Source organism: Enhydra lutris, unplaced genomic scaffold, assembly GCF_002288905.1.
Source record: "Enhydra lutris kenyoni isolate GAN:26980312 unplaced genomic scaffold, ASM228890v2 scaffoldscaffold9, whole genome shotgun sequence".
NCBI classification, from domain to species: Eukaryota; Metazoa; Chordata; class Mammalia; order Carnivora; family Mustelidae; genus Enhydra; species Enhydra lutris.
Window position 1 is genome coordinate 59,965,119 of NW_019154093.1, and position 11,281 is coordinate 59,976,399.

Genomic DNA, 11,281 nt, shown 5'->3' on the forward strand with positions numbered 1-11,281 from the left:
CAGCCGCGTGCTCTCGGCGCGCGGGTTGGGGGCGGCTGCGCGGCACCCGTGGAGGCGGCTCCCGGCACTTGGATGAGCTCTCAGAGGATGCTGCGGCGCGGGGCGCGTCGCCCCCCTCAGTCCACCAGAGCCCGGATACCTCAGAAATTCGGCTCTGGGTCTGTGGGGAGCGAAATGCAACCCAAACCCCGTTTTACTGAACCCTGCGCAAATAAAACTCGCACAAGCACGCACACAGACGCCGCCGCGGCTCGCGGGGGAAGAGTCCGGCACCCGGGAGGGGGCGCCGTTCGAGATCGGCAGCTAAAAGGTGCGACGTAAGTGCCGGGCGCTACCGGACCGGCTTAACCGCGCAACGGCCGGCCTGGTTCCGCGTCGCCGGGGCCGGGGCCGGGGCCCGGGCGGGGCGTGACCGGCCGCCGGAGAGAGCCGGTAGGCGGGGGCGCTCGGGGCAGGAAGGGACCGGGGGGGCGGGGAACAGCGCGGGGTTGAGTAGTCCTGCGCGGCCGTGTCCTGGGCAGGCCGGAGACGGGGCTGCGGTAGCCCTCAGACCGACCGACCGACCGGGGGCCGGCGGTCTTGCGGGTCTGGTCGACCTTGTGAGAGTCAGCTGCTGGAGAAGCACGGGCGCCTGCGGCTCACGTTCGGTGGCTGCTGCCCAGGCTTGCCATGCCCTGGCCTCGGCGACACAGACAGGAGGCTGGGGGGGCGGCTGAGGGGGTGGTGGGAAGGGCGCGGGGCCGTCGCCTCTGGCTTAACAGAGCAGATGCGCGAAGACTCCAACAGGTGGCTCCGTGGCGCAATGGATAGCGCATTGGACTTCTAGAGGCTGAGGACATTCAAAGGTTCCGGGTTCGAGTCCCGGCGGAGTCGCAGTTTTTCCCTCCGCTTATTTATTTTCTGACCCCGTCATTTCTCTCCTCCCTCTTTTTTTCCTAGGCGGTTGAACTTGAGTCTCCTTCTCTGCCCTTTCTCCTCTTGTGAGCGGCTTCTGCAGCCGTTCCACCACTAGCCGCTCGCGCCGGGTACGCCCGCCCCACGCCCGGCTTCCTCAGCTGGGTGGGTCAGGGTCCAGGCCCAGCTCTCGGCGGAGCCTGATCCAGGAACTGCGAGGAGCCGCTCCGGGCGGCGGCCAAGCCAGATCTCCCGGTTTCGGCCCAAAGGTGGTCCGGTCTCGGGTGTTCCGAGGAGCTGCCCACACGCTCCAGGGCTGACACCCCTTTGCCCTGATCCGCGACCGAGACCGCGACTGCTAGGGAAGGAGGGCGAGGAAAAGATGAGAAAACACGCCTACACCGTGACCTGCGCGGTGCTGGCTGGTTGCCTTTCCAGCCCAGAAGACTTCAAAATTGTCACGTACCGGAATCCCCAGTGGGATCCTGTCAGAGATGCAGATTTCCGGGCCTCACCGCGGAGCTCAGTTCAGCTGACTGGGGACCGGGCCCAGGAATCTGCATTTCTGATAAGAATACCCGCTGTTCTTCCCCAAGATTCTAGTGCGAAGAGCTCCGAGGTCCATTCTGCCGGTCAGCTCCTCCAGGCAGGGATCGCTATCTTGTCTCTCCTCCCCTGACAACACATGGGTTTGCATGAGAGTTGGGTTCCTTCTTACGCAATGCGAATCAATGAATGAATGAATGGGATTTTCAAAATTCATTGTAACAAACTCTGCTGTACATAATGTTAATAAGTTAGCATTTATTTAGCATTTAGCATTTGTTATATACCAGGTACTATTCAAGTGCTTTATGCATTTTAAAGCATTTAATCCTCCTGACGACCCTACCAGGTTGGTATTATCCCCTTTCATGGAAGGGGCATTTGAGGCAGGTTAAGTAACTTGTCCAGTAATACACAACTAATAAGCAGCTTGCCAAAATGCCTGGGTCTTTGGGTAAAACCATAATTCTGTATTGTCTTTTCACATGAGCCTTAGTTAAAGCTAATCTGGTTCTAATCTTAGGAGATACTTTGTTGGAGTCATGTTATTTTATAGATTAATATATGGAGAATTGAACTAATTCTGTTGAATCTTCCTATTTAAGAGAAGCAGGGGTGGGGGGAAGAACATATATACTTTTCCATTTGTTCAGTCCTTCTGTGCTCTTCAGAAGTATGTTAAAGTTTTCTGTCTATATATATATATTGATTTATTTGTTAACTTTATTTCTAGATAGTTTCTTTTTTGTTGAGATCTTTTCTTCCATTTTATAATATATATATTTTATAAAGATTTTATTTATTTGACAGAGAGAGAGAGAGAACAAGCACAAGCAGGGGGAGTGGCAGGTAGGGGAAGAAGCAGGCTCCCTGCTGAGCAAGGAGCCCAATGCAGCACTCAATCCCAGGACCCTGGGATCATGATCTGAGCTGCAGGCAGAGACTTAATTGACTGAGCCATCCAAGCGTCCCTTCCATTATATGTTCTAAGTGATTTTTGCTTGTATATAAGAAGGCTTTTGATGTTTTAAAAATAAATTTATATCCAGCCATCTTGATTGAACTATTTTACTATTTAAAATGATTTTTTCAGGGGGACCTGGGTGGTTCGGTGGGTTAAGCCTCTGCCTTTGGCTCAGGTCATGATCTCAAGGTCCTAGGATCGAGCCAAGGAATTAGGCTCTCTGCTCAAGGGGGAGCCTGCTTCCCTTCCTCTCTCTCTGCCTGCCTCTCTGCCTACTTGTGATCTCTGTCAAATAAATAAATAAAATTAAATAAATAAATAAATAAATAAATAAATAAAATGATTTTTCAGTTCCAAACCATGGGATACTACTTCACATCCACCAGGATGGCTGTAATTAGAAAGACAGGGGTGCCTGGGTGGCTTAGTCAGTTAAGTGTCTGGTCATGACCTCAGGGTCCTGGGATTGACCCCCACATTGGGCTCCCCGATCATCCAGGGAGTCTGTTTCTCCTCTGCCCCAAAGCTTGTGTGTGCACTCCCCCCACCACTAAAATAAATCTTAAAAAAAAAAAAAAAAGACAATAACAAGTGTTGGCATGGGTGTGGAGAAGTTAGAACCCTCATACATTGCTGGTGGGGATGTAAAATGGTACGGTCTCTTTGGAATATAGTTGGCAATTAGTCAAAAGTTTATACAGAGTTACTATATAACCCAGCAGTTTCATGTCTAGGTATATACCCAAGAGAAGTGAAAACATATGTTAACACAAAAATCTGCACATGATTGTTCATAGTAGCATTATTCTTAATAAACAAAAAGTAAAAACAACCCAAATGTCCATCAGCTGATGAGTGGATAAACAAAATGTGGTGCATCCATACAATGGAATATTATTATTCAGCATTAAAAAAATGAAATACTGATTCATGTTGCAACATGGATAAACCTTGAAAACTACACCAAGTAAAAGAATCCAGTTGTAAAAGACCACACATTATATGATTCCATTTATATAAAATATCCTAAATAGGCAAATCTATTAAGACAGAAGTTAATTGTTGCCAAGTGCTGGGGCTAAGGGGAATGTGAAGTGACTGTGTATTTAATGGGATTTTTGGGGAGTGACAGAAATGTTCTGGAATAAGCAGTGATAATTGCATAACTCTGCATATACAAAAACCCAGTGTACTGCATATTTTTAAAAGACTGAATTTTATGGTATGTGAATTATATTTCAATTTTTTAAAAGGAAAAGTAGTTTTTCCAGTTGACTGTTGTGTTTTCTGGAAATATATGACTCACAATTTATTATAATTTTTTTTCTAATTCTTATGCCACATTATTATTTCTCTTATAATAGCATCTGGTGTTATCTCCAAAAAATATTAATTTCTGTGATGATGGTGATAGTAGACTGAGATATCCTGTATCTGACCATTATAGGAATGCTTCTCCACTAAAATTGATGCTAGTTTTTGGGGTGTTCCTGCACACACATACATGCATACACACACACACACACTTTATCACATTAAGAAACCATCCCTAGTTGTCAGTAATCTATGGAGGTTTTTTCCTTTGATCTGTTATTACTATGCAATATATTAACAGATTTTTCTAATATTTAACCCTTCTTGCATTTCTGAAGTGGATCCTACTTGGTTGTGATGCATATTTATTTTAGTATTCTAATATTTTTCATTTTTGTGTATTTGGAAAAATTGACATTTATTTATCTAGCATAAATGCAGTATTATTTAGAATGGCCCAAACTAGAAATAACCTAGATGTCTATCAATACTGAACTGTTTGTAAACAAACAGACTCATAAATACAGAGAACAAACTTGGTGGTTGCTGGGAGTAGAAGGATGGGAGAAATAGGTAAAGGAGATTAAGAGGTACAAACTTCGGTTTTAAAATAAGTCGCAGGGGACACCTGTGTGGCTCAGTCGGTTAAACGGCTGCCTTCAGCTCAGGTCATGATTCCAGGGTCCTGGAATGGAGTCCCACATCGGGCTCCTTGTTCAGCCGGCCTGCTTCTTTCTCTCTGCCTGCTGTTCCTCCTGCTTGTGTTCTCTCTCTGACAAATAAATAAAAATCTTAAAATAAGTCATGGGGATGAAAAGTACAGAATAGGAGCATATAATCAATATTGTAATATGTATGGTGACAGATGATGACTGCACTTATGGTGAGCATTGTGTAACATAAAGAATTGTCGATCACTGTGTTGTACGCTTAAAACTAATAAATGCCAACTACACTTCAATTAAAAATTTTTTTAAAATAATGAACTGTCTGACAAAAGTACAGTAGAGTGGTATAATTGAATACAATGCAGACCTTTTAAAATTGAGGAGGATGTATATATACCACTATGGGAAAATATCCCAGATTATATGAAAAAAGCTGGTATGAAAATAAGTGTGTTTAATGTGATTGTACTTGTGTTAAATAATGCAAATAATAGTAGTAATAACATGTGCCTTACTATGATTGTGTGTGCATAAGAACTTTCTGGAAGTATATACAGTTAACAGTGCTGGACCAGGAGGAGCAATGATAATAAGGGAGGGAAGGCTTGTTTTACTTTATATCTCATTTTAATGTTTGAATTTTTTCATAATAAGCCAATCTTATCCTTGTAATAAAAAAGTCAAGTTAAAAAAAAACAAACAGCGAAAACAAAACCCAATACTAATGATGAAGGGGAAAAAAAAAATTGTTCCTAGATCACTTTCACATGGGCAGCTCTGATACTGCTTACCCACTGAAGTTTTTCTGAATTGCAGTCAACATTTATTGACTCCTTACATTTCACTATATGCTGGATCTCTGCCATAAGTATTCATTTTAGGAGATCCCCTCGTTAAAAGTGGAGAAATGTAAGCAAAATCTCTCTTTATAGTGGTTTTAGCAAGTAGCATGTCCTGAAGTTCTTGTACATGTTAAGGACTGTGAATTGCTTTTGGGGAGGCAGCACTGAGCTTAGATATGTGCCTTCCAGCCCCGCTCAGGCTATAGTGTGGATGCCTGGTGGGAGGAGAACAGGACTGGAAGCTGGGAGATCAATTCAGGGCAGGTGGAGATGTCCAGGTAAGAAAATGGTGGAGGCTGGAACTAGGGAGGTGGTCTGGAGAAACCCAGAGCACAGACATTTGAGGGATAGGCAAGAATGAGTTTTTCAGAGTCTAGGAAAAGGCAGCAGGAGAGGTAGGAAGAGAACAAGAAGAAAGTATTCTACTTGACCAAGCAAGTTGCGTCTAGAGAAAGAGAGTCAAGAGGAAAAGCGAAACCTATAACATTTTTCTAGATACCAACAAGTTTAGTTAGCCCTTGCCATTTAATTATTCCCCAAGTCCTACTAAATAATAATTATCCCCATTTTAGAGATGAGAAAATTAAGATGCAAAGATGTTATGGGAGTAAGGTGAAAAGATTAGCCGAGGAGTGATGGGAAAACATCTGCTCTTTGGAGGCAGGTAGGAAGAGGGCAGGGATAAAAGCATGAAGATGAAGGGACAATTAAAGGCGTTAGTTGTGGAAGATCTGTTTTCTTTGGGCTCTTTTACAGCTCTGCCTCACATTCCCAGGATTCAGGAAGGTATTGACAAAGAGGGAGTTGCCCCAGGGCAGGGAGACGCTCCTATATTGCTGCCCGTGGTCCAAACACACTCAAAGGACCAAAGGCCAGGAGTGATTACATTCCAGCTTCCACCTGACCCGGGGCTTTCTACATCCATCACTATTTTAAAAATATTTTATAATCTCATTCGTCCTCAATTGGATATATACTTTTGAGTATTAGCTTTGTTCAAAGAACCACATTGGAAAGAAATACAAAGGTGAGAGAGACAAGAGTGCATTTTCAAGAGTTCACCCTAGTGTGGGGGACAGGGAGCCATGCATTGATTATCCCACTGATTAGGATTGGCTTTGGTAGCAGGGAATTCAAAATAATGGATTCGACCAGATGGAGATTTCTTACTCATGTGAAAGTTCAGGCTTTGGCAACTACTTGGTCATGAGAGATGAGATCTAGGCTCCTTTTTATTCTTTCATCTTAAAATGAAGCTTTTTTACCTGATATACCAGAAGACTGCTCCTCCCCTGCCATCAGGTCAACATCCTAGTTAGTGGGAAGAAGAGAAAGGGACAGAGCCCCACTTCAAGCTCACCCTCCTCTGAGGGACACTTCCCAGAAACCAGACATACCGCTTTCATTTACATCCCATGGGAAGGTGAGAATCATAGCTTTTTTTTTTTTTTTCCAGGTAGCCACATTCCCAGGTAAAAATCACATCTGTAACTGGCAAAGAAAGGGGAAAAGTTCAGCAGTTTTTGCTGGTGATGTGGAAACAGGTATGCAGATAGCCAAAATGCAAGGTTAAAATAAAAGTGTGAGTTATTACTAGCTCTGTGACCTTAGGCAGGTTATTCTCTGTGCCTCTTGTTCTTCACTTATAAAATGAGGATAATAGTAGCACCTACTTAGGTTTACCTAAGGTTACCTGAGTTGTTATATATGTATGTCTCATAGATACATACATGCATAAACAGTTACATAAAAACCTGCTATATAAAAAATACCCGCTATATTTGTAAGTTCTTAGAACAGTGCCTAGTAGTAAGTGCTACATAGGTGTTTGTTAAATACAATTTAAAAAAAAAAAGCACTCAAATGGGAATTTCAAGAGTGTACACATCAGTAGAGAAAATCTGATAAAACATTTTATGAAGAAATGTTGACTATCAATTCTGTGATGCCTGGGACATACCCCCAGCAGCGTGCCTTGCACAGAGTAGATGCTCAGAATACTGGCTTCTTATCAGTTTGAAAGGTCATGTGTTTTGTTAGGTGGGAAAGAAGCAAGGGATATTTTAGGTGGGGTTAACCATGTGAACAGATATAAAAGGTAAAAAAAACTCACTATATCTGGCAGAGTGGCTGGCATGCCTAGAACTCAGTGTATGCTCACTGACTGAAAACTCCATATCAACTAGTTTGGTTTGGCTGACGTGTATCAGTTGGGTCCAGGCAGAAAAATGCATTGCTCTAAGGAATTTAATAAAGGGGATTCTTTATTGATGGTGATGGAAGCGCTAAAAGTGTGGCAACCCAGAGATTGGAAAAGTAGGAAACCTCAGTCACCCTTAGTGCCACAGGGTCTTTGGGAGGAGATGGTGTTACCAGAACCCAGAAGCCTGGGCCATTCAGTGGCAGAGGGCTGCCTGGTGGAGACTGGGAAATGGCAGAGCCCCAACCCAATCTAAAGCCGGACAGAAATACCCTACTTGTCCCCTCTCCTGCCATCCTGTCTTGGGTCAGTGCCTTACTGGGAAGCTAGTTGGTAAGTGAATGTGGGTTCAGGGGCTACGTCTTCTTCACTGGTGTACCCTGATGCTTAAATAGTTTTTAACACTCAATTTTGTGGTGACTGGCTGGCTTTCAGACGAATGAATTTGGTGGAAAGTAATCAGAATTGAATAAAAGAACTGTGGAGCAGCAGTGAAAGCCCAGCCGAAGATCCTGTAGCTTATGATAGTTTCCCAAAGCTCAGTAATCTGGACATTTAAGAAATAGTGGGTGTTTCCCTGGCCGGGCCTGGCAGGTGACAGTAACAGAAAAAAGTAGAGAACAGAGAGACCATGGGATACAAAGAATTTTTTTTTTTTTTTTAAGATTTTATTTGTTTGACAGAGAGAGAGAGAGATCACAAGTAGGCAGAGAGAGAGAGAGAGAGAGAGAGAGAGAGAGAGGGAAGCAGGCTCCCCGCTGAGCAGAGAGCCCGGATGCGGGGCTCGATCCCAGGACCCCGAGATCATGACCTGAGCTGAAGGCAGAGGCTTTAACCCACTGAGCCACCCAGGTGCCCCACAAAGAATTTTTTGAGATGTCTGACTGATTGGGTCCAGACTGGTTAGGAGGAAAATGTATCCTGATGGGTGGAGGATTGGGAGAGTAAGAGCAGGTGCAATGCTTGAGATCAGGACTTCACAATCTCTGGGGGTGGGGCCCAGGCATCCATATTATTGAAGCCACTTCAGGTAATTCCAAAGTGCAGCCAAGGCTGGATTGGAAGGAAGGCTAGGCACCTGGGTGGCTTAGTTGGTTAAGCATCTGCCTTTGGCTCAGGTCTTGATCCCAGGGTGCTGGGATCCAGATACAACCCCCCTTCCCCGCCCAGGCCCCTGCTCAGCAGGGGGTCTGCTTCTTCCCTTGCCCCTCCTCCCACTTGTTCTCTTTATCTCTGTGGAATAAATCAAATCTTTAAAAAAAAAAATAAAAGGGAAGGCTAACAGATTGGGGTACCCTGAGAGTTCAGAATCTTGACCTTTGAAGTTTCAAGTAACAAATCTAAGGCAATGATAGCAATTGGCTGAAGTCGAGTGGAAATGAGGGTAACTGGAATTGATGACATTGAATTTGAGACTGAGGAACTGTAGGGTCATCTTGATTGACATGTTTTTCATTGAATCAGGATAGTGATTTCACTATAGGGAAAACCAAGAATCTCTCTAAAGGTAAAATATATAAAAAGGGCAGCAGTTGCAATCACCAAAGCATGGAGAAGGCACTGGCCCAGTTGTTTAGTACCCTTTCATGTCACTTTGATAGCTGGTCTCCTCCACATTGAGGCAGCTGAGATGACCTGTTGTGAAGCTGAAGTGGGGAGAAATGGCAGCTTTGGCTGGAAGGGCAGATTGTAGATAAATTAGCCAAGGTTTTAATGAACTTCACATTCCAGAAGTAAGCTATGACATACTCATCATCTCACTGCTGTTTTTGCATGTATGTGTGTACATATGCGCACATATACATTTAAGGAAAAAATAAGTCTTGCTGATAATACACAGACTTTAAGATATAGAAAAAGTCTAGTTAACTACAATGTGTCTTGTCTGTACTTCTACTTTAATATGTTACTCTTCTGAACTTCCCTGAGTTATGGGGCTTGGGTAGGTGTAGGAAGGAATGAGAGAGACTGAACAAAGCTGCATACATTTCTGTTCACACAGATGACTATAAGCACATATTTCTTTCCTGTCGTTTTAAAAAAGATCTGGAAAACACCTAAGGAACAAGACCTCAGAATTTCAGTATGTTGCATGGAGTTTGAAGTCAGGATTTGGTGCCTGAGCCTTACCAGTCCCTCTTTTTTTTTTTTTTTTTTAAGATTTTATTTATTTATTTGACAGAGATCACAAGTAGGCAGAGAGGCAGGCAGAGAGAGGAAGGGAAGCAGGCTCCCGCTGAGCAGAGAGCCCGATGTGGGGCTCGATCCCAGGACCCTGGGATTATGACCTGAGCTGAAGGCAAAGGCTTTAACCCACTGAGCCACCCAGGTGCCCCTACCAGTCCCTCTTTTGCAGTTCTGGTTGTAACTATTAAGAGTCCTGAGGAAGAAGGCACTACTCTGCTCATAGCTGGAAGAGACCCCCGACTGCATGACTTCTCACCTAAGTTGCGATGAACAACTTATTTCCTCATCATCCCTTACCTTTAGTAGAAAAAGTGTGGCTCAGGAAAGCCCCAAGTCCACCTTCCCACCTTCTTTGGAAGAGAGGATGACAGGCCTGCACCCTAACACGAAGTGACAGCACATGTTTTCTGACCTGTTAATACAGCAACTCTCTTCATTTGTAAAAACAGAGCCCAGTATCTTGGGCTCACTTCAATCTTGTTAGCAACTCCTTCTCCTTTAGGACAAGGAAGGAGGTGGGTGAAAAGTAGAATTTCCTAAATGACTATGCATTCAGTCCACTTAACCAGTCCAGAGCCTCAGTGCCACACAAAGTATGTGGGTCTTTTGGTTTTATAGCAGTTCTGTGCTATTCTGAGGAAAAATTTCACATGTCCTCCTATTTTTAAAAGAACATTACAAGGTGCTAAGCATGTTAGGTAAGTGTCTTGAACCTTCCAGATCAATTCCCCTACTAGCGGAGTCACCGAGTGACCTCATCTGATACCCTGTAGAGTACAAGCCACCCAGCCAAGCCCTGGCCCGCCAATCAGGATATGTAAGAACATGGTGGTGCTTCTGAGTCAGAGTTTTGGGGATAACTTGTTATGCACTAATAACTGAAACATCTACTGTCCACCACCCATCACCTCTACCTAAAATAATTTTGCCTTCCTCATCATTCATGTTAAGATTTACTGAGACCTTTTTTCCACTTCAGGACCTCTTGAGACTGTTACCTAACTTCACATTTAAGTTCATACCGAGGTTTCATTTCTTTGATAAAACACTGATCTGCTATTACATTTAATTACAGGTCATGCTACTAACCCTGCTTCTTGGGATTGTTAATAATTGGAAGTGTTATTTCTTCACTTTTAAAATTAGAAACACTTCTTCCTCACTTTTAGCTGTGTAATCATAAAAGACCTGCATTTTACATCTCAATTGGCCAGATGCTTATTAGAAAGCATTTTTGTTTCAACCCTGATTTTCTGAAAGATCTTAATGAAGACTTCACTGAAAACTTTCAATAAAATGTTCTGGTAATCACTCTGAACAATAGTTGTCAGTGACGGAGAGATTGAACTGAAAATGTATATACCTCAGAAATGATTATGAACATTTTTGTCATTAAATGTTTTCTTGTAACTTACTAAGAGTGGGATCCCCTAAGTTTATTCCAGTTATTTAAAGTTATATTGAACTCCAGGGGCATCTGGGTGGCTCAGTGGGTGAAGCCTCTGCCTTTGGCTCAGGTTATGATCTCAAGGTCCTGGGATCGAGCCCACATCAGGCTCTCTGCTCAGCAGGGAGCCTGCTTCCCCTGCCCTCTGCCTTGCCTCTCTGCTTCCTTGTGATCTGTCAAATAAAATCTAAAAAAAAAATTATTTAAAAGATTGTATTG

General features: G+C 43.7%; 1 non-coding gene across 1 annotated transcript; it reads left to right on the plus strand.

Moving 5' to 3' along the window:
• The first annotated feature begins 788 nt into the window (after positions 1-788).
• TRNAR-UCU lies at positions 789-873 on the plus strand. Its single transcript is given in 2 exon segments — positions 789-825; positions 838-873. It is a non-coding gene; the product is annotated as a tRNA-Arg (tRNA).
• Positions 874-11,281: the final 10,408 nt, after the last annotated feature.